The sequence below is a fragment of the Canis lupus genome, chromosome 18 (genome assembly GCF_003254725.2).
Source record: "Canis lupus dingo isolate Sandy chromosome 18, ASM325472v2, whole genome shotgun sequence".
NCBI classification, from domain to species: Eukaryota; Metazoa; Chordata; class Mammalia; order Carnivora; family Canidae; genus Canis; species Canis lupus.
In genome coordinates this window covers 21,703,022-21,725,263 of record NC_064260.1, presented here as the reverse complement: position 1 = coordinate 21,725,263, position 22,242 = coordinate 21,703,022, and the positions used below count along the sequence as shown (strand labels likewise).

At 39.6% G+C, this 22,242-nt stretch overlaps 1 protein-coding gene across 8 annotated transcripts in view; it reads left to right on the top strand.

Moving 5' to 3' along the window:
- CACNA2D1 (calcium voltage-gated channel auxiliary subunit alpha2delta 1) overlaps positions 1-22,242 on the top strand; it is a 476,780-nt gene that overhangs the window by 118,411 nt on the left and 336,127 nt on the right. The gene's annotated exons all lie outside the window — the stretch shown is intronic.

Genomic DNA, 22,242 nt, shown 5'->3' with positions numbered 1-22,242 from the left:
TGTCAAGGCAGGCCGGGCCTTTCCTCTGAGCTCCCCCCCGCACATGGGAATTAGCCCTGCCACCTGCCAGGGGCTTACCACATGCATCGCACAGGAGCTGGCCCGTCCAGTTTGTCGTGTTTGTGTGACAGTAGTAATTTCCCACTTCCCCTTGAGTGACAGTGTTGAAAAAGGAAAATAGTGTACGCATTTGAAGAAGCACTGAGCTCCCAGAGCCTCTTCATAGCTTCTACAAATGCAAGATCGTATGGATGGTATGGCTGATGTTTAAAAGCTGGATGATATTGGGGCCCCTGGGGGGCTCAGTGGCTGAGCGCCTGACTTCGGCCCAGAGCCTGACCCCGGGGTCCTGGGATCGAGTCCCACGTCGGGCTTCCTGCATGGAGCCTGCTTCCCCCTCTGCCTGTGTCCCTGCCTCTCTCTCTGTGTGTCTCTCATGAGTAAATAAATAAAATCTTTAAAAAAAAGTTGGATAATATTCAGCTAACATTAATTAGTGAAGGACTGGAGTTGGCCCCGTGTGCCCTCAGTGACGTTAGTCTCTCCTTTTTCTGATTCACGAGGTCTTACCTGTTCAAGTACCATGGGAGGAAGTGTTTTGATTTACATATTAAATCCTGATTCAGTCACTTTAGTTCTTTCCTTATGCTTCATATGACAAAGCCATTCCGTTACGTTTAGTTCTCATTATTAGAGAGGGGGGAAGATCTTCTAGGCCTATCTCTTTGCAAAGAGCTGGGTTTTTCTCTGTATGATATATGAGGGTGGTGAAAGAGGGGTTGGAGGTAGAAACAGCAGTGATGAAGATTTTGGATATCATTTTTTACCCCAGTTTTGATTAGAGAATAAACAATTTGACCATGTTTATAAAGACAGCGAGTAATGAAAGGAAATTATTGGGTTATCGAGAACGTATGCAAACAAATAAGCACTATTCAGTGAGAGACAAAACTAATTGTTGTGTCCTATCAGTGATTAGAACAGTGTGTTAAATATGCTTAAAACAGGTATTTTAAATGGTTAAATTATTATATAAACTGATTAAAACTATTCAGTATCTGTTTCCTTTGTAATGCTTAGTGATTCTAATATTGTCGTTTGTTAAGTAAAATATATATTAGGTTTTTGATTTTTGAGAGTCTCTGTTTACTTTTTCTGATTCTGGCATTCCCATACTACAAAACAAATTATATATATATATATATATATATATATATATATATAGATTAAGATTTATTTGTTTGACAGAGAGGGAAAGAGGGAGAGAGAGAACACAAGCAAGGGAAGTGGCAGGCAGAGAGAGGGGCAGAAGCAGGTTCCTCCAGGAGCAGGGAACCCGATGTAGGGCTCGGTTCCAGGACCATGGGATCTGTAGCATGTTTATTATGTCCCAAAAGTTGTACAAGCTTTACTTATTGGGTTTCAAGAATTTTACCAGGATATGCCTAGGTGAGGATCATTTCTGATCTATTCATTGTACTCTGTGAAGCCATTCTGATCTTTAGACTCAGGTCTTTTTCCAACTCAGGTGCTCTTCTTTCTAGGATATGTTTAGTTTATACTCTATAGTCTTAAAATATTTTAGTATTTGCATGGTAGGTTGGTTGCCTGGATCTCTTCTCCACATCTTTTAGCTTTTCTTTTATTAGCATTTCTTTGTTTTTTCTTCAGTTTGAACTTGCATTTGAGCTTTCAGGCTCCTAGTTCAGGTATCCATAATGATTACCCTCTCTTTTAACTCATCTGCTCAATTTTTTTGTTCATGGAAACTCATGATTTTATTTTATGTTACTCCCTGCATTTATTTATTTATCTTTTAAAGATTTTTTTTTTTTAATTTTTAGGGGGAAAACAAGTGTGCAAGCATGGGGGGAGGGGCAGAGGGAAAGAATCGCAAGCAGACTCCCTGTTGAGCCTGGAACCCAACACAGAGCTTGATCTCATGACCCTGAAATCATGGACTAAGCCGAAATCAAGAGTCAGGCACTTAATCGACTGAGCCACCGGGGTGGCTTCTGCATTTATTTTATTATTTTTCATGAGCTCATCTTTCTTCTTTATATGCTCTGTTTCACTAAAGTCTATTCTGATCATTTTACTTGATCTTCTCTCTGGACTTAACATTTTTTTTATCTGTGCCTCCTAGGTTTGCGGTCTAGTGATCGAAATAAAGCTAATGCAAGAATCCCATGGGGGTTGAAAGACAAAGAATTCTTTGGGTCCATGTTATAACAGAGTTTTTAATCAGTTCCCTTGTTTAGAATCTCCCTGCATAGTCTGAACCTCAAGAGCAAGGAAAACTCACTTCACTCAACTAATTTCCTTCTTGTGTGTGTGTGTGTTTTCAAATTGGTTCTAATTTAAAAATAATTTCAAGATAATTTTAAACTTACACCAAAGTTGCAAGATCAGTAACAAAAAATGCAGTTGTATCATTCACCCATATTTCCCTAAAGTGCTTTATCACACCCACACAAAGAACAAGTTGCAGAAATTCTCCTTCATGGCTTTTTGAGGTCTTAGAATGTCACGGGGGACAACATCCAACTTGGGATAAGGGTGAGGGCAGCATAGATGCTAAATTCCGACTCTTCCTGAATCTTCTATTTTCAGTTCTCATATGAGGTGTCTGTACAACTTCCAGTACATATTTACCCCATTGGGGAAAGAGGCTCTGTATTAGTTTTTTCCTCTTGGATCTTATTATGGGCTGATTTGTGTGCTTCCTCAAATTCATTTGTTAGAGACCAGCTCCCAGTTCCTCAGAATGTGACTGTTTTTCCATAGGATGTTTATTTATTTATTTACTTATTTATTGAGAGCAAACAAGCATGCAGATGAGTAGGCATACACGGGATGGGGCAGAGGGAGTGGGAGAGAGAATCTTAGGCAGGTTCCACGCTCAGCATGGAGCCCGAGGTGGGGCTCCATCTTCTGACTCTGAGATCAGGACCTGAGCTGAAATCAAGAGTAGGATGCTTAACTGATTCAGCCACCTACGCATCCCAAAGATAGGATCTTTAAAGAGGTAATTAAGCTGAAGGGTGGTCATTAGGGTGGGCCATCATCCAATAGGGCTGGTGTCCTTAGGAGGAGAGGTTAGGACACAGATGAGCACACAGAGGGAAGATCATCTAAAGACACAAGAGCAATATGATATGGCCATCTACAAATCAAGGAGGGAGGCCTCAGAAGAAACCAACCATGCTGACAATTTGTATTCAAACTTCTAGCATCTAGAAGAGTCATACTTGGTTATAGCAGCCCTAGCAAATAAATGCAAATCTCAATAGATCTAGTGATCCAGAGGTAATGGACTTTTTTATAGAAAGGTGATAAGCTTAAAAACCCAGAGCAGAAGAGATAAAAAACTATTCGTCCCCCCCCCCCCCCGGTAATATGAAGCAGAATGGTGGAGTACAGGGTGCTGAAGCCTTTATCACTTAGACTTGCTCTGAATCTTCACATTATCAAGGGTGTAATGATGAATAAGTTTATCTCCTGCATTTCTGTACCATATTAAAATGTCATTATTACTGCTGCTAGGTTGATTGGACATTTGAATCAGGAGAGAAGTCCTATTGTTTGAAGTTGCAAAATAAAATAGGTCATTATTTTTTATTTGTATTTAAATACAAATCAAGTAAATTAAGTAGTGTTCTAATATTTTTTGAAGAAAAAGTTGACATGCAAAAGTTGGAACAAAATATTTGTCTCAGGAGCTATAGGATCGCCAATAGTTAGCATACCTCACTCAAGTTAAATTTCTTTGCAATACTTCCTACATATTTTTGATATTCATTACATTTATTTGGTATGCTGACTACGGGAACAACTAAGACTTTTTTTTTGCCAAAAGTCTCATTATCTTGGTATTTGGAAGGGTTGGATGAAAACAATATTCCCTGGCTTTCTCACATTCTCTAATGACCCAGCACATACGGCTGACTGGAAGAATAAATGCTTTTAGTATTTTGAACACAAGTATAATTCCTTTAGTGTCTATAAAAAATTAATGAAGACAAATACAACTTTATTTTTTTTCTTCAATTTTTATTTAAGCTAAGATGGCAACTGTATAACAAATAGAAAAAATATAAAATCAAGCAAGCCAAAAGTATTTACCAGTCTGTAGTGGCAACCTTTGGTACTTTGAGATTCAGATAGAAAAGAAACCAAACATTAAGATTAAAAATGTAATGGCTTAGATGTTATTCATTCATCTGATTTCTTTAGAATGGTATTATTTCTTTCATAAAAGCATGGGATATAATAAAAATAATTGAAAAGGGTATTTATTACTTTACTTAATGTATTTAAACAATTGGTAGACATCTTTGACCCAATATATACTATAGTTTTGTTTTTTATTTAGTATTTATTATTTTACAGTAATATGCATTGTTTGATTTACAAAATATACAGGTTTGATATAAGAAGTTTGAGAATGAGAAAAAAGTTTAAATCCTATCATCTGGAGATAGTCATGATTTATATTTTTGGTGTATATCATCATTCCATTAATTCTGTAAAAATGTTTACTTTAAAAGTTAGATTATGCCAATATAGTTTGTCTGCATGTACATTCATGAATCAGACTCTTGCTTTATAAATATCTCAAATTTATTGTCTCCGTGAATCTTCACAATGATCATTTTAGAGAGAAGTTATCTGAAACTCAGATAAATATATATTTCAAAATCATAAGATATTTTAAACTATTTATTTATTTGAAGAGAGAGAGAGTGAGAGAGAGAGAGAGCAAGCACATGGGACAGTGGGAGAAGGAGAGAAAATTTCAAGCAGACTCCATGCTGAGCTGAATCCCACGACCCTCAGATCATGACCTGAGCCAAAACCAAGTGCCACCGAGGCACCCCCAAAGTCATAGCATTAATTAGTGCTAGAGTTAGGACCATTTGAAACTGGTCACCACTGATGCTTTGGGTCTTAAAAGTTATGTCGTATCATTTTCCTAACATACCACCACAATTCCCACATTTTCCTGTATTACTGACTATTCCTTTATAAAATGCTTTTTGTAGTTGTCTAAACTATCTTTTGGACATGACATAGTTTACTTAACATTCCCCTGTCAGTAGACAATTAGGTTTGATTTATGTTTTTCTATATGTAAGTAGTGCTGGGGTACATATTCTTGGAGATAGTTATTGCCCAAATCGTCGATGATTCCTATAAATAAATTATATGGGTTAGATACCATAGAGTTGAGAGTGTGCACATTTCAGGTCTTTTTATTACTTATCCTCAGATTGAGCTCTGAAAGTTTGTGCCACCATTTGAGTGTACCCATTTTTCATTGGATATTACCTTTAGAAATATATAGTGACTACATAAATGAAAATTTTATCATTAATTACAATATTCTTTATGATATGAATTACCAAAACCCTGAAAATCTAGAGTTTTAATAATGGGCACAATTATATGAAAATTTTGCTTTTCCATAGAGTTTAAATGTCCATGGAACATTCTTTTTCTTAAGAAAGAAATTTTAAATATATTCTCGTTGTAGAATATATTTGTATATAATTTATCAAATACAATGTACAATTTAATGCAGACATTCCTCATTTATGTAAATAGAAACTTATTAAAAAAGTATTAGGATATGAAATTTTTGAAAATTAGATACCAGTTTTTTTTTTTTTTTTTGTCATCTAATATGGAAGTGTAAATAAATGAAACCCTATTAGGCTACTCTCAGTAACTCTGTTTTTTCATTATGTATAATTGGGACAACAAGTAACATTTTGTAGTACATATAAAATATTTGCATATTTAGATTCATTAAACTAAGAAAATATTTACCAAAGTAATCACATAACAAACCTTCCTTTAGCTATTCACTTTCCTACTCTTGCAACTTTTATGCAGTAATAAAGAAATTGCAATCTGTAAATTTAAATTGCAATGTAAAATTAATTAAATTTGGATGTTATTTATCACCTTATTTTTTTTTTGTAAAATGTAAGTTTGAAAGTTGCCATCAACTCTTTTTTATAACCATTAACATTAGTAATCCAGATACTAGGTCCTTATCACTATATTGAAATATTTTAGCTCTGTTTTGAAAGAGAGATTATATGAATGTAATGTAATTTTAACTTTAGGGAGTATATTATATATTTATATTATCTCTAACGTTTTTTAGTATCACTTAATAATTGCTCTTAGTAGAAAAAAAAGTGGATAGTCTCCATACTTATGAAGGTAGAAATAATTACTGCAGGGCAGCCCGGGTGGCTCAGCGGTTTAGTGCCGCCTTCAGCCCAGGGCGTCATCCTGGAGACCAGGGATTCAGTCCCGCGTCGGGCTCCCTGTGTGGAACCTGCTTCTCTCTCTGCCTGTGTCTCTGCCTCTCTCTCTGTGTGTATCTCTCATGAATAAATAAATAAAATCTTTAAAAAAGGAAAAAAAAGAAATAATCACTGCAAAAAATTGCCTTTCTTGCATAATTATGATGGCTAAAGCAAGCAAAACACTAATGCTTCCCTCCACGCCCCCCCCCCCCCACACATATTCTGGATAAAACTCTAGTTTTATATGAATTGGTGTTTTCAATTTTGTTTTATGTGGACAACATGATCTGTATGGGAAATCACAGAAGAGCCATGTTCCCATTTACTTCTATACAAAATATTATTCATTTAGAATTAACTCTGTATTTCTATCAAGGCTTGTCAGCCCTTGTATGATCTGTTTTGTCTTTTCCTCTTTGATTTCATTTTATTTCTATAGACCTCTCAAAATGCTTCAGCTCTTGAGCCTTCTTTATCGTCATTCTCTTGTAAGAATATTTGCATGTTCTGTTTCCTTTCCCAGGTCAGTGCTTCGTCTTCATTCCTTAGATCTCAGTGTGAAGGTCAGTTGATTAAAATAGACGGTTTGACTGTATTGTTTGAATCAGAACTACCCCACTCCCCAAATTGTTTTTCTGAGTTACAGACTCCTATATTATCTTTACAGTGGTGATAACAAACTGATATTAAGTTTTTGTTCATTTATGACTTTGTCTCCTTAAGTGTGAATGTCCATAGATGCCCATTTCAGTTCCTGTTCTTTATGTTTGCCTTACACAGTGCCTGATATACTGGGACTGTTCAAAGAATATTTACGAGTAAAAAAGTCACTTACTGATTAAAATATAGCTCTGTTTCCCTAATGGTCTTTCTAATACTTCTTGTTTTGTTGTAATCCTATTCACTTAGGGCTTTAAAAATGATTTTGAATCACGTTTATTTGCTTGCTGCTCATATAATAATAAAACTGAAAGTTGCAATGAAATAATAGTGAGGACACATTGAAATCGTATAGTTATATTCTACTTTTTACAAGAAACAATCTGCTTTTGTTTCTGAGAACACAAAAAATGCAGAAAAAAGAAAAGGAAATAGAAGAACCAACTTTAACATAACCTCTCAAAAAAAAAAAAAGACAATCAACTACAACTACTCGGAATAGTTTGATATGAGATCAACTTTTACATTTTTCTTTAATGTCTATATCATGTCTATATGATACAGAGAGAAATTATTTTTTTCCAGTTCACCATGTTGAATAAAAGTGATTTGGCATTTACCATGGTTTTTCTTATTAATTAAGTTGTGCCTACTTTAGCTTACACTATTATAAAAACCATTTGTGGGAGCCTTCCTTTTAAATAAATTCTGTAGTGTGATTGAACTACAAATATGAAATTTAAAATAAAGCAAGGGGAACTAATTCATGAGTTCTAGTTTCCAGTTTGACATAAAGACAGAAGATACTGTCATCCAGACATTAGAGAGTTATTATAGAAATGAATGGAAAACTTGGATTTTGGCAACTCCTGAAATATATAAGCAAGAAAGGAAACCAGTGGAACCTCAAAGGACATAACATTACAGTAGTATTAACCTTGAGTAGCAACTATAGTTATAGACCTTTTCTTTAGTAAGTATTTGTAAATACAGGAATAAAAGATGGGAATGTCCCTGTGGGAATGTCCACATTGTCCTTGCATTCCCAGTTCATAGAAAATATTTATGTGATACAGCTTTTTAGAGCTATTACTTATTAGAACATTTAAATAATTCATACCAAATGTCATTTAGTAATTCTAATTAACATTTATGTTCTGCAATAGCTGCAAATATTTCTTTATGTCCAATTGGAGGGTTTTTAAACATTTTCTAATTATTCATGCATTTCACAATATATTTTTAATGCATTTAAGAAGGAAAGTTTATTTTATTTTATTTTTTTTTTAATTTAAACCTCAGTTGCACCCTTACCCTATTTGATTCTAATTAAAACTACCCTTTGGCAAAAAATTCTACTTCTAATATATCCATAGTACAAGAGAAATTGTAAAACATTATGGTTGGGTCTCATTTGGTAATAAGGTTGTTTATGGTGAATGCATACATAATTATTTTTAAGATTACTTATTACTCCTTCTGTTACATAGCAGCAAAATTCTTTATTACTGGCCTCCAGCACCTTAAATAAAATACATTCCTGAGAGGTAACGCTATGTAGAATGAGCTGAACAAAGCCATAAGTCACAGATATTAGTGAAGACCAGAGCTAGATTAAAAAGGCTAAAGGTAATCTTAGAAATAAATGTAGCCACTATATCTTAGAAGTATTTGATTTTTTTATAGGCCCCTCCTTATTCTTTAATTACAGTAAGACTTCTGTACATCTTCATTTCTTTTGAAAATAAATGTTGACCTTACTTGGGGTTTGCTAATCTTCTAAATACTGCACATTCTTTCTGTTATGCTACAGCTTTTACAATAAGGAGTATTGTATTTAATTAGATAAAGTTACGTGTGGAAAACAAGTGATAGGTTATTTTTCAAATCTGCTTCCCCCCAAATTAAATGGGGGATGGTATTTTTATTCAGTATTAGCTGTCAGAAGACATTTATGTCATATTGATTATCAAGGATGTTGTCATACTATTGAATGGAGTAATGCATCTAATACAGTTTTCTTAAGTGAATAAACACAGTATCCTAGACCTTGAAATATAAAATGATCTTTGCATATCAGTCTTCAACTACATGTGCAAATCCTTTTGCTGTCAAGTGTTAGCATTTTATTTATTGGATATAGACTATTAGCCAGGCATATAGATATTAGAGATACAAGAATTCATATTCACATTTATATACAGTTGATCAGGATCCTATACAAGATGTGAAACCGTGAAGAACATACAAGGTACAATGACAATATATAGGAGGAATGATTCATTCTACCTTGTTGGGGTTGGGATGGGGTCAGGCAATGCTATAGCTGCATTGTAAACCAGTATATACTGAAGTGAATAAGAGTTTGACGGCTTATAAAAGAGACATTCTTGTAAAAATAAAATATACAGTTAGGTCTCATAGGTCTAAGTTCCTCTCAGTTCATCAGAATCCTCCCTGCTACTCCAAGAAGGTTTCTAATGATGTGTCTTTCTGCTAATTAATTGTGGTAGCTCAAAGCTTCGTCTCCTGTAACTGCTTTAGCTCCTAAGGCTGCGAAAGTGTAGCTTGACACATTGAGCAGACTGATTGTGATGTCACCAGTGCTCTGAGATGTTAACCCCATTTTAAAAGGGTCACTTAGAGAAACAGCTCTTCCTGTTCAATATCTGCATGTTAACATAGTAATCTCACATTTCCCCCTATCCTTTAGTTATATTGTCACAAAGTTGTCCTGTGTGATAGTAGTGAGTCATTTATGTTCATCATACACTGAATAGTACGACCTGCTAGATTTTGAAACTATCCATCCAATTACAGTGTCTGAGTCCGAGCACAGTCGAGACATATATATGTATATTTTTCCTTTCTGGACAGGCGAAGGAGTAGGTGGGCCAGGTGCTCTTGTTACTGAGATTGAATAGATGAATCTTTTCTCCTCTGATATTTGTTCCTTGCTGTAATGAGGAACATTTTACATTCAGTTATAAATTTTTTTTCTTTATAGGATACTTGAGGAAATGGCAAAGAGAGTATTAGAAATACATATTTTTCTTCCCAAATAATGATGTCTTGTGTTTTACTTCCTTTCCTGAAGGATTTTGTGCAACTGATAATTAGGCGGCAAGGCTTCCTTCTGTTGCCTGTTTAATTTAGCATGCAAAATAGCATGCAAAAATTTAGCAAAATATTGATAACTCTAAGTCTCTGTATACTTGTTATCTTCAGCTGATATGTTTTGGACTGATTTAATTTTTTTTTGTTCTTTTCTTAATTAGATTTTTATAAAGTGAATATATCATCTTGTAAAAACAAAGTAGAACTGTTTTAGCAATATGAAATGTAGCTGGAAAATATACAGTTAAAAAATTAGCTCCAAATTTATTAGTGTAATCCCCTTATGAAGTTTCAGAAAAGTAGTATTGATAGTTTTTAGACTTTAGATTAGATTTTGTTGTGTATGGCTGGGCTGGGCTTCAGGGATACAACTACTCTGCATCTGAGTAATCATTTGTTTTGTTACAAGGGATTTCACTGTAATTATTTTAAGCATACTAGATTCCTTGACTTCTGAAATAGGCTTTTAATAATCAGGAGATTGTTAATGATACAATTTGTTATTAACCTTTAGTCAGTCTTTTCAGTTTTAAATATATTTCTCTCCTAAGAATTAAAACACTTCATCTCAAAGTACAAAAAGTCATATTTATGTTGCGTCAGAAAATCCAATTATAATAAAAATGAATGATGAGTCAGGCCACCTTATATAAACTTCAAGTGTGAGTAACTCTGAATTCCTAGATTCAAGAGAAAAAGACCTGGGATAAAGGAGCTTGATATCAAGTTAAAATTATTTTTATCATGCTTCTATGTTGTAGCTAACTCACATCAAACAAAAAAAAATCTTTTAATTTTATATAGCAAACACAAAGTATTTTATTATTGGTTTTAATAAGTTCTTTCTAATAGTAAAAAGTAAATTTCCTAGTATATTTAACCGTATCAAAATATAGCTCTTATAGTTTATGTTGCTGTTGAACATAATGGTTTAAAACTACTAGAGTTATGATTAAACATATCTAAACAAGTGTGTTTATCTTTACTTCCTCCTAAAACTCCATTAAAGTAAAATTAAGGAATAATGAGGCTTAAATCTCTGAGGACAAAGATTGTAAGACGAGAAGATAATGCCAGATAAGGGTTGCTAACAAAAGTTGAGTGGAGTGGTCGTTGACTTAGAAGAGCCGAAAGCTAAGTGCCTACATTGGTATGATACCCCATTGAGGAAGAATCCCATTGGTGCTCTGGAAGAGTTTAGAAATTGGAGTCACAGGTGACTGTGAAAGGTTGGGTTCAGGGTAGGACTGAAGACAAAGATTGTTTGAGAATGTTTAGAAGAAGTTTCAATCCCAATCCCTTTCTCACTGATCTCAGCCTTCGTTGTACCTAAGAAGCTCTGGACTCAGAGAAACCAGGAGATATGAAATGTGTCATCACTCTAAAAGAGATATCATCAACCTATAAAAGGAAACTTCAAAGATTAAATGAAGTCTACCTAGGGGAAATTCCTAGATTCCTTCCCTCTTGATCTCATAACTAGAAGTTTTGACACTTTTAATTTCTGAAGATACTGGCCCAAGAGGTGAGTCCTACCGAGATTGACATTTTGGGATTCACTAACAAAATGGCCAGGTCACCAACTGATTACCCTGTGGTAAAGCCACATATCAGAAAGGAAATCCATGCACCAAGAACTTCTAGTGAACTTTTCGATGCCTTACTCTTAAATATGGATAGGCAAAGATTACAAGTATTTGAGGAAGTTTTGAACATAATGAGAAAGTCAAAATAACACACTGGATACAAAGAAGAGAAGGACAAAATCAAAAACAGAGACAACATGAACAGTGCAGGAAACAGGAAAAAATAGAAAAACTAAAAGAAATCATTAGTTAAGAGAGCTTTTATTTTTGAAATAAGATTAGAGTGCTATATCTAATTTAGAGAACATATAAAAATGGATAATGGAAATCAAAACATTAAGTAGATGGAGGGAAGATAAAGTCGAGAACACTTTCCTATGGAAAAAGAAGGCAAAGGAATAGAAAACAAAGTCTTAGAAAATTAGAAAATCAGTCTAGGAGATCCCAAATAAAGTAAGACTTCAAAAGAGAAAGAAAAGAAAGTGGATGGGGAAAAATAGGTATATGTAAGTATGTGTGTGATTTTTTTTATTATATATTTTTATATACCTCATGAATGCATATCCATGTATTCATATAAATGTTTGTGTATATATATATATCACAATTATATATACAATGTAGAATTTCCTGTAAGGCCATGAAACCCAGGTTGATAAGAATCTCTAAGTATGAAATACAAGGAAGAAAAGCATTGGCAAGAGGTTTGAGGATTTTAGAGAGAAGATATTACAGCTCTGGGAGAGAAATAAAGGACACTACACTGGAATGATAGTCAAAAGGCACTTTTCAAAAAACAATCCTGAAAGTTAAAAATGGAAATTACTTTCAAAACTCTGAGGAATGGGCAGCCCGGGTGGCTCAGTGGTTTAGCGCGGCCTTCAGCCCACGGCGAGATCCTGGAGTCCGGGGATCGAGGCCCACGTCGGGCTCCCTGCATGGGGCCTGCTTCTCCCTCTGCTGTGTCTCTGCTTCTCTCTCTCTCTCTGTGTCTCATGAATTAAAAACAAACAAAACTTCTAAACTCTGAGGAATGATAATTTCTAAACTAGATTATTTATCCAAGTCAAAGTGTCAGTCAAGCATGAAGTAGGGAAGTAAAGTCTCAGAAAATTGTTCTCCCATACACCGTTTCTCAGGAAAGTATTGGTAGGAATACTCCAGCAAAATGAGGAAGCAAGTAATAAGGAATACATGGATTCAACAAAACAAAACAGAGACAAGGAATTGAAAATAGAAAAGATAGGGAAATTGCTGGATGTTAGCAGAGTGACTGGCCAGGAATTAATCAGTCCAAACAGGTGTAAGAGGATGGAGGGTTCTGGAGTGATGTCTTCAAGGAAAGCACAAAGCTCAGTGTACGACCAAAGGGATTGACTGTTTCTTTCCAGAGCCTGGCAGTGCAGAACTCCAGGGAAATCAACAGGTTGTAAAAGAAAGACCATGTCGCCACGGTGAACTACGTGGCTTGGCTGTGCCTAATACTGAGAGTATCGTTGATTATATCCACTCTGCGTACTGAATTACCTGGAACTTGTGACTCTTTGCTGGAAAAACTGAAGGAGGGGAAAAACGTTTCCATATGTGTGTATTGGGGAAGGTGAAGTCCTAGAAGATAACTGAGTACTTTTTTGGGAGAAATTCTATAGAAATTATCTAAATTTCAAAAACATAGCAATTTTAGCATGTTAGATTTAAAAATAAAGTCATGTAACGAAAGAGGGTTAATCTGACTTACTGCATATGATGGAATGTGGTCGGCCTGGGAGTCCACTGGGAGTCGAAAAGGGCGTGGCGGGACGTTTAAAAATAATGCCTTCTCTTTCCCTGTCTGACCTGTGACACTGATTGACTTTTAAATTAAGCATCTGTCTGTATTGCTTGGGAACAGTAAAATGTCAGTAACAAGAAAATGCTGTACGCGGTTTCCACGTGGAAGCGAGTATACTCCGTTTGTGTCCCTTTCAGAAAGTCACGCGCTCCCTCTCCAACTTAGCCTGGACTCTTGCTGCTTCTGTTTGTGCCTCTTTTTAACCGGTGTAATATTGTTGAAACGTGTATCTGTTTTCTCCTTGAATTCTCTAGTTGTGCATTTACTCAGGTTGCAATAGCAGCAATTTATCCTCCTGGGCCTTGGCATGTGTCGCATCCCTCGGAGCCCTCCTTGCCCTGCGGGCCGCTGTCCTCTAGCGCCGCTGCCAGGCACTTGCTCAGTCCGGGAGCGGACTCGCCTCTGGAATGCAGTGGCAGCTTCTGCAATGCTGTTCCACCTCCCGTGTCCCGCAGCGCTGGCAGGTCCGGCGGTGCTGCAGGTTCTTTCAGGGAACGACCAAGAGGTGAGGGACTGATGAGGCAAAGGCTTTTCAGGGGGAAAGAATAGTCTTGAGGAAGGCCCTATGGGACGTCGGTTTCCTGGTGCCACCGAGAGGCGATTGACTTCATGGTGTTGACTGGTCGTGTTACAGGCCGGCGCTCTACTAGCTCCGAGGCTCTACGTATGAGGAAGACAGCGCTTCTCTTTTAAGGCCCATCGGGGGAAATGCTGTCAGTGGTGATGTCTGCACAGAGATGGAGTCTGGCCAAATACTTGTCCAAGGAGAGTCAGAATCAATGAATTATACCTCAGCTATGATAGGTTAAATGGTGATTCTTTCCCCTGTACATCTTTACTCACTGAGAATGATGTTTATTATTAAAAAAAAAATGTCTACTACTTTTTAATCGCAGCCCTTTCATTCGTCATATTTCAAATTTCAAGATTAATTATGGAGCTGGTCCATTCTTTGGAATGGTGAGTCCCTTTCCTCCATGTCCGTTTCTATTCCTCTTGTTACTTACCTTTCTATTCTGGGCCTCTGTATACTCCTCTCCACAAACAATTGCAACTTCAAAATGAATAATTCATATGGTTCATTGTATCCTGAATCGGCATATCTGAGAGCAAATATAATACCTTGTGTTTGTGCAGGAAGCCTTTTTGTTCTTTTGCAAGGGAAGAAAAAAAAAATATGTGGAGTGTCAAAAGATGTTTGTGCTAAATTATGTATATGTTGGGCATTTGATTCTTTCAGTCCTGCTAGGGGGTATGTTTGAATGTGGGGATATATAACGAGGTTTTATTGTACTTTTTTGCACTGGATGAATTCAAATATCATTTCATCTCAATTCATCATAAACAAATAGTATTCCTCTTTGCGTTTAGAAGGGACAGACAGGTAACTACTTCAGTTGGATCCCATCAAGATATACAACTGCGTGGAACTAAATATTTGTGCTGTGTGGTCATAGTGACTTTCCGATAGGTAGTGGCTGCTGCAGGCTGGCTACATGACTGTGATTTATTATTTAACTATGGGCTGTGTTCATTTCAGCAGGGAGCCTCTCCTCCTGCAGCTCCTTTGAGATCTGTGACTGTCATCACACTTTGCGCAGTGGCTTGGACATCATTCTCAGTTGCAGGTCCCTCTGAACTCCTCCAAAAGGATTCATTTTCATAACCTCAATGGAACACACCGAGAATTCATGCCTAAGCTTATTGACTCTCTGATATCCAGTGTGTTCATAGAAGCATAAAACCATAGGCAGCTGTTCTTTTGGGTCCCAGTTGTCAGGTGGGAAATTACGAAGAGCTTCATGCTGCTCTAAATAATTAAAATTAATACCCGAAGAAAACCTGCTCAATTAGCATCAGATTCCTTACAGATATGGAATATTAAGCTAGTGTCTGTACGAGACAAGTGTGCGCTTGTGAGATACAAATATTTAAGTAGGAATAATTTTCAATCTGCCTAGACTACTTAACAAAATATATCAATTCAGTGACTCTTAATAAAGCTAAGTCTTCAGAGGTGTGTGTGTGTGTGTGTGTGTGTGTGTGTGTGTGTGTTTATTAGGTAGGGAATCCAAAGAAGCCAGCTTTTGATAGGAGTGCTCCTTCCATCAACCCCTGGGCTCCTTAACCCCTAAGCAGTCCTGCCTCCCTTTAATTTCCTTTAAATCATTTACAGCATAACTTTTGGTGGAAAGAATGGGACCAAGGGGAGCCAGGGAAAAAGAACTTTTTTTTTTTTTTTTTAGTTTTAGAGAGTGAGAGAGTGAGAGAGCGAGTGGGGGAAGAGGAAGAGGAAATCTCAAGCAGACTCCCTGCTGAGCCTGGAGCCCCACTCAGGGCTTGATCTCACGACCCTGAGATCATGACCTGAGCCAAAACCAAGAGCCGGAAGCTCAACCCACAGAACCACCCAGGCACCCCCAGAATGACATTTTTAATGGAAATAATGAATGACAAAAACAGGTTCTAATATTGGAATGAAGGTCAGGAAGACAACTGTGAGAATGTTTACTCTGGTGCTTGCAGACCGGTACATAAGACACTTGGGAAGTGCATACGTCGGGCGTTCATGGCACTTCTGCAGCAGACAGGCAGCATTAGCCAGCACCCAGCATCCACTGCTCTGCTCCGCGTATGAGAAAAGCATAACAGTGTGAACGGCTGTAACCAAGGTAAAAGTAAGAATATAAACAAGTTCTATTCTTAGTCCTTCTGACTCTCAGAGCTTTATCCCTGTATATTTATGTCATTAGAAAGCCCACAGTTTGTTTTCTCATTATTTTAATTGTCCACATTATTTTTAAAAAGGCTTATCAAAGATAGCTTGCCAAAATACATGACATTTGAATCATTAAGGAATCATATTAGGATATCCCAGATCTGAAAGTAGAAAGTGCATTTTAATGCTATCTTTTGAGAATTTGGGTCAGCCCTCCTGGGAGTTCTGCATTTGATATTCATTTCCTCTCTCAGCTGCATTTTTTTCACTGAAAAGACAGTGCACTGAAGCATATAGGACAGATGTTACGTATGAGAAAGAAAACAAAAAACAAACACAACTGTGCAGTGGGTTGCTACTGGGAGGAGATGTAATAGAATTCAGTCTGGATTTTTTTCTAGAACATCCCAACCAAGTATAGCATCCATTCTTGAGGCTGCCTTACTGTTTAACTGCCTGCCTAAATAGAATTTAAATTAGTAGGATATATTTTTTAGAAAAAACAAGGGAGGGAGCCTGGGTGCCTCAGTCCCTTAAGCATCCAACTCTTGATCTCAGCTCAGGTCTTGATCTCAGGGGTCATGAGTTCAAGCCCTGCGTTGGACTCCATGCTGGGAGAGAAGCCTACTTAAAGCACAGAAACAAACAAACGAACGAAAGGACTCGCTGGGGAAAGTGAGCAGGTAAAGGTCCAGGCTGGATTTCCCACGTGTTAATTGATTTATATGCCCGTAACTGGACAGTTGATGTCGAAGTCACTTTCTGGAAGTGCTTGATGAAGAAAAGGAAATACGTTGGTGCTGATTGTCAGTGCCCTAGGTTGAAGACCTATGTCACTTGAAAAAGCGTGTTCAGAGGACAGTGATAATAAATCGTAAATGAACTGTAAATTGGATCATCTGAAGATTAAAAAAGAAATCACCCTTTTTAATCTATATGTGCTTGTTAAATGATACAGGAGGCAGAAAGCACTTGCCCGCCTTTTCCATGCCCTGGACCTGCTGTGCTTTTGAAACCTATAGGTAAGGCCGATGTGTTCCTGGCGGCCCTCGGAGGCCATTTCATCTTCGTAAATGGGGGGAAAAAGGAGAGGAAGAAGAAGAACAACCCACACCCGCTTAAATCGGCAACCGGACAAAGTCGCTTGGCTAAGGAAGTAAAAACCCGTCAGGGGACATTTTTTCTAATAAAGCATTTTTATTTTTGCTTCCTTCTTTCTCTATTATTAGAACGAACTAGAGCTTTTTAAGGCCAGAGGAGGTGCCGAGGCATGATCCACGCATGTGCCGCATCAGTAATCAGAGCCGGGGAGCCAGGCGGTGGGAGCAGGGCAGCCGAGGGAGGGACCGAGCAAACCCGGAGAAGGGCGGACTCTGAGGCAATCAAAGCGTCCTGTTTTGTTTTGCTGTGTCCTGGGCTGGCGGGGCCGGACTGTGCGGGAACTCGCGTCCCTCTCCGTGAGGGTTGGGTAGCCCGCGTGTGAGTGTGTGAGTGTGAGACTGAGTGTGAGAGTGAGTGTGTGAGTGTGACTGTGAGTGTGAGACTGAGTGTGAGAGTGTGAGAGCGAGTGTGAGACTGTGAGTGTGTGTGTGTGAGACTGTGTGTGAGACAGTGTGAGTGTGTGTGAGACTGAGTGTGAGAGTGTGAGTGTGAGAGCGAGTGTGAGACTGTGAGACTGAGTGTGAGACTGAGTGTGTGTGAGACTGTGTGTGAGAGAGCGAGTGTGAGACTGTGAGTGTGTGAGACTGAGTGAGAGTGTGAGAGCGAGTGTGAGACTGAGTGTGACTGTGAGACTGTGAGAGCGAGTGTGTGTGAGTGTGAGAGCGAGTGTGTGACTGTGAGAGTGTGTGACTGTGTGTGTGACAGTGTGAGTGTGTGTGAGACTGTGAGAGTGAGTGTGAGAGCGAGTGTGAGACTGTGTGTGTGTGAGACTGTGAGACTGAGTGTGAGAGCGAGTGAGAGTGTGTGTGTGAGTGAGAGCGAGTGTGTGACTGAGAGTGTGTGTGTGAGACTGTGTGTGTGACAGTGTGAGTGTGTGAGACTGTGTGTGAGTGTGAGAGCGAGTGTGAGACTGAGTGTGTGTGTGAGAGTGTGTGTGAGAGCGAGTGTGAGAGTGTGTGAGTGGGAGTGTGTGTGTGAGTGTGCGCGCGCGCCCTGCTGGAGGGCCAGGCTCTCCCGGAGCCCCTCTAAGCCCGTTTCCTCCTCAGAAGAGCGAGAAGGCGGGGCCGGTGCCTCGGCGCCTCGGCCGCTCGGCCTGCGGGGGGGGAGGGGGGGCGCGGATCCGTGGACTCGGCCTTCACCTGCGCTACAGTCGTCAGAACCGCTCGCGCTCGCGCCCTACGGCGCTCAGTGTAAGGCCCTTGGTCCGCGTGACGCGCAGGCCGCGTGGTCCGCGTGGGCCCGGGTGGTCCGGGTGCGTCCGCGTGGTCGGGCCCAGACCGTCGAGCCCCTTCCGGTTAAAGGTCACCGGAGAGACCGCGTGGGGTGAGGCTGCCGCGCGCCCCTGGGCCCTGCAGGCCTCATCCTCCCGCGGGGCTCCCGACGCCGCGACGGCCGCTGGGGCAGGGCCGGGCCGGGCCGGTCGGGGCGGGGCGGGGCGGCCCCTCACCCCGGGCCCCCGGAGCGCCCCTGGGCGTCTGCACCCCCCGCCCCCCGCCGCGGGCTCCGCGGGCTCCCGGGCTCCCCGCTGGGGCCGCCAGACGTGCGCTCGGCGCTTTGCAAACAGGGGCCGGTGGGATCCGGGCCGCCGGGGCTCGGGCTGCGGAGCACGCGTGGGGGGGGAGGGAAGGGGGCGCCGTCCCCGCGGCCTCCCTGCCCCGCCCCGCGGCTGCCCGTCCCGGTCCCCGCGGCCCCCGGACCCGCCGGCTCGCTCCCTGGGGCCTCGTGCCCTGCTATTGGTTGGGGGCTCGCGCCAGCGCGACTTTGGTGCCGGAAATAATGTGCAAATGTTAACTCTTCTCCATTCTTTGAAAACAAAAATTTGTGTGGGGCAGCCCGGGGGCCAGCGGTCGAGCGTCCGCCTTCGGCCCAGGGCGTGGCCCGGGTCCCGGGATCGAGGCCGCGCCGGGCTGCCTGCGTGGAGCCTGCGTCTCCCTCGGCCTGGGTCTCCGCCTCTCGCTGGGTCTCTCCTGAGTAAACACACACAATCCTTAAAAAAAAAAAAAAAACCAAAAAGTGTTATGTCAATTCAGTGAACGAAGACCGAGCGTGTTGTCGGTGTCAGAGCAGAGCCCAGTGTCCGCTCAGCCCGCGCCCCTGGGGCCCTTCACGTCCATCCTCCTGCCCCGCGGCCCTCAGCGGATCCCCACGGTTAGCGGCTTCTGTGGTGTGTCCCCCCCCCCCCCCCCCCCCGGCTCTGCCCTCCCCGGTAGTCCTTCCTCTCTTCCCCCAGGCTGCTCTGTTTTGCGTCTTAGATTCCACACGACTGAGATCATGTGATAATGGTCTTTCTCGGCTTGACTTCTTTCTCTTCACATACCTTCTACTTCCATCCATGTTGTTACAAATGGCAAGATTTTGTGTTTTTTTTTCTTTTTTTTTTTTTGCTGGCCGAGTAGTGGTCCATCGTGCGTGTGTGCGTGTGTGCGTGCGTGTGCCGTCATCTGTATCCGCTCACCTGTCAGCGGACCTCTGGGCTCTTGCCATGCTTCCAGGGCTGTGACCTTTCTCCATTCTTAACAAAGGATGCTCTCTCCTTTACCGTTTCCAAGGACATGGAGACCAGAATAGAACCTAAAACTATAAACTCCGTGTCAACATGGAGGAGCTGGAGCCCGTAAGAGCAGGAAAACTTTGGTTCCACTTCAGTTTAGTATCTTGGGTCTCTTCTCTAAGAGCCCAGAGACTTTGGAGTCTCCGGCTGTCTGGAGCTGGCTGAGACTAGCCGCCCCGGCTAACTGTAATGAGTCCTTTGCACGAGCTCAGTGTTTCATGTAAAATAACCCACAGCGATTGCCATCTCCCTTCCTGCAAACTTCCTGACACACGCCTCTTCCCTCTTTTGCATGCAGCCTTACCTGGAATCTGGTAATAGGCTCAAATACATGCACGTTGCCTCAGCTCTCGAGTAACGGGAGCTACTGTCTCACCATCCTTTTCTCTTTGACCTTCAGTCCTCATCAGCCTTACTTATTTAAGAATTATTTGTCATTCTTTTTTTTTTCTACTAAAATTTTGTGGAATTCCAGTAAAAAGAAAAGAATAGAAATAATTTCAAATTTCTCACCTGAAGATCACCACTGCCAATGTATTGTTTTATGCTTTCTAGTCACCATGAGTATGGCTCCAGGAGTGGGGAGAGTGGGGAGAGAGAGAATATATGTGTAGGAAAGTTGAAAATCAGAGAGAAAGACAAGGGTAAAGTTTGAGTTAGAGTTATAGCTGAACATAAGGTGAGAGAGAGAATACCATGCTGGTGGGCGTGGATCCTACATCGTACTGTAGTTATTATTTTTCAGTTTTCTTCTTTCCCTTATAACTATATTGTAAGAATTTAATAGTTTTCTGGAATATTTAAGATCACTCTCATGCTAAATTGACGTAATAGGATTTACTACATATTGGCGTTGTTTTCGTATTTTATTATTCTAAAAACACTATAGTAAATATACTTGAAGATAAAGGTTTATATTTTTCTCTAGAATTATAATAGTGATGTTGTGAAAGCTTGGTATTCTAGAATATTTTAAATGGCTACATTTTATATGAAATCAAGGCTTTTTTTGTTATTTAAGATTTTTGTTTATTTATTCATTCGAGACACAGGCAGAGAGAGAAGCAAGCTCCATGCAGGAGCCCGATGTGGGACTCAATCCCAGGTCTCCAGGATCAGGCCCTGAGCTGAAGACGGCGCTAAACTGCTGAGCCACCAGGGCTGCCCTGAAATCAAGGCTTTGATGCATTTTGCTATTAAACAGGCCTCTGACACACTTGTTTAGACTCAAATTCCTGCTTTCCCAAATCTTAACTTGAGTTATCTATGTTTCTTTTTATTTTTTATTTTATTTTTATTATTATTATTATTTTTTGCATTTCTTTTTAAATTTTGTTCTAGTTGTCAGAAAAAGAAAACGATTTATTGTTTATTTTTTTGGTGACCAGTGTGATTGATCATTTTTGTTTTTTTTGTTACTTGGCTTTTCATCTTCTCAGTAAATTTCCTTTTTCTGTCTTTGCCAAATTTTATTTCATAGGTTCATTTTTAATAATTTGTTTGTATGAGCTTTTATATATTGTGATTTCACACTGCCTTATCATTCCTTTAAAATTCGTTAGCTTGGTTCCGGTTCTGATGAGTAGAGGACACAGTGCCTGCATTAGCCTGAGTGGGCACCGTGCTTGGACAGCTATGAACACCCGGTCATGATGCTCATATTTATTCCAACTTGCCTCTGCCTTTCATTTTTTTTAATTGGTGTCCTTATCAGTCTTTTTCTTTAGGTTCTATCTTTGCCATTTTGTTTAGAAAAAAACTCTAACTTGCACTCTTCCTTTTCTTTTAACAAATTTATTCTTTCATTGTTTTTGTAACTGCTCCCCCTTCCTTTTTTTTCCTCTGTACATTTAATCTCTTCATCCATTTGAGTGGATTTTGGCACATGCAGTGAATGGGCACCTCCCCTCCCCCTTTCTTTCCTATCCAGACAGTTGACTAATGATTCCAGGATCATGTCTCAATTTATTAAAGAATTTATCATAAACCTGCAATTAAAATGACACCTGTTTCTAGTCTTTCAGTTCTATTCCATTAATCTGTTTTGTATTATTGTACTAGTAACATGGACCAATGTTATTTTTTTTCCTTTATTGTGCAATTAATACCTGGCAGTCCACATATAACTTTGTTTATTTTAAAAATTGGATATTTTTCATGAGGATTGTGAGTAGGGTTTTATCAGAATCTTTCCATTATCCTATCCTCCCCAAAATACATAATTTTAATCCCTAACTGTATATAATCTTGCTTCCCATATTCGTAGATACTGTTCTTAAGAGCCTCTAATGTCA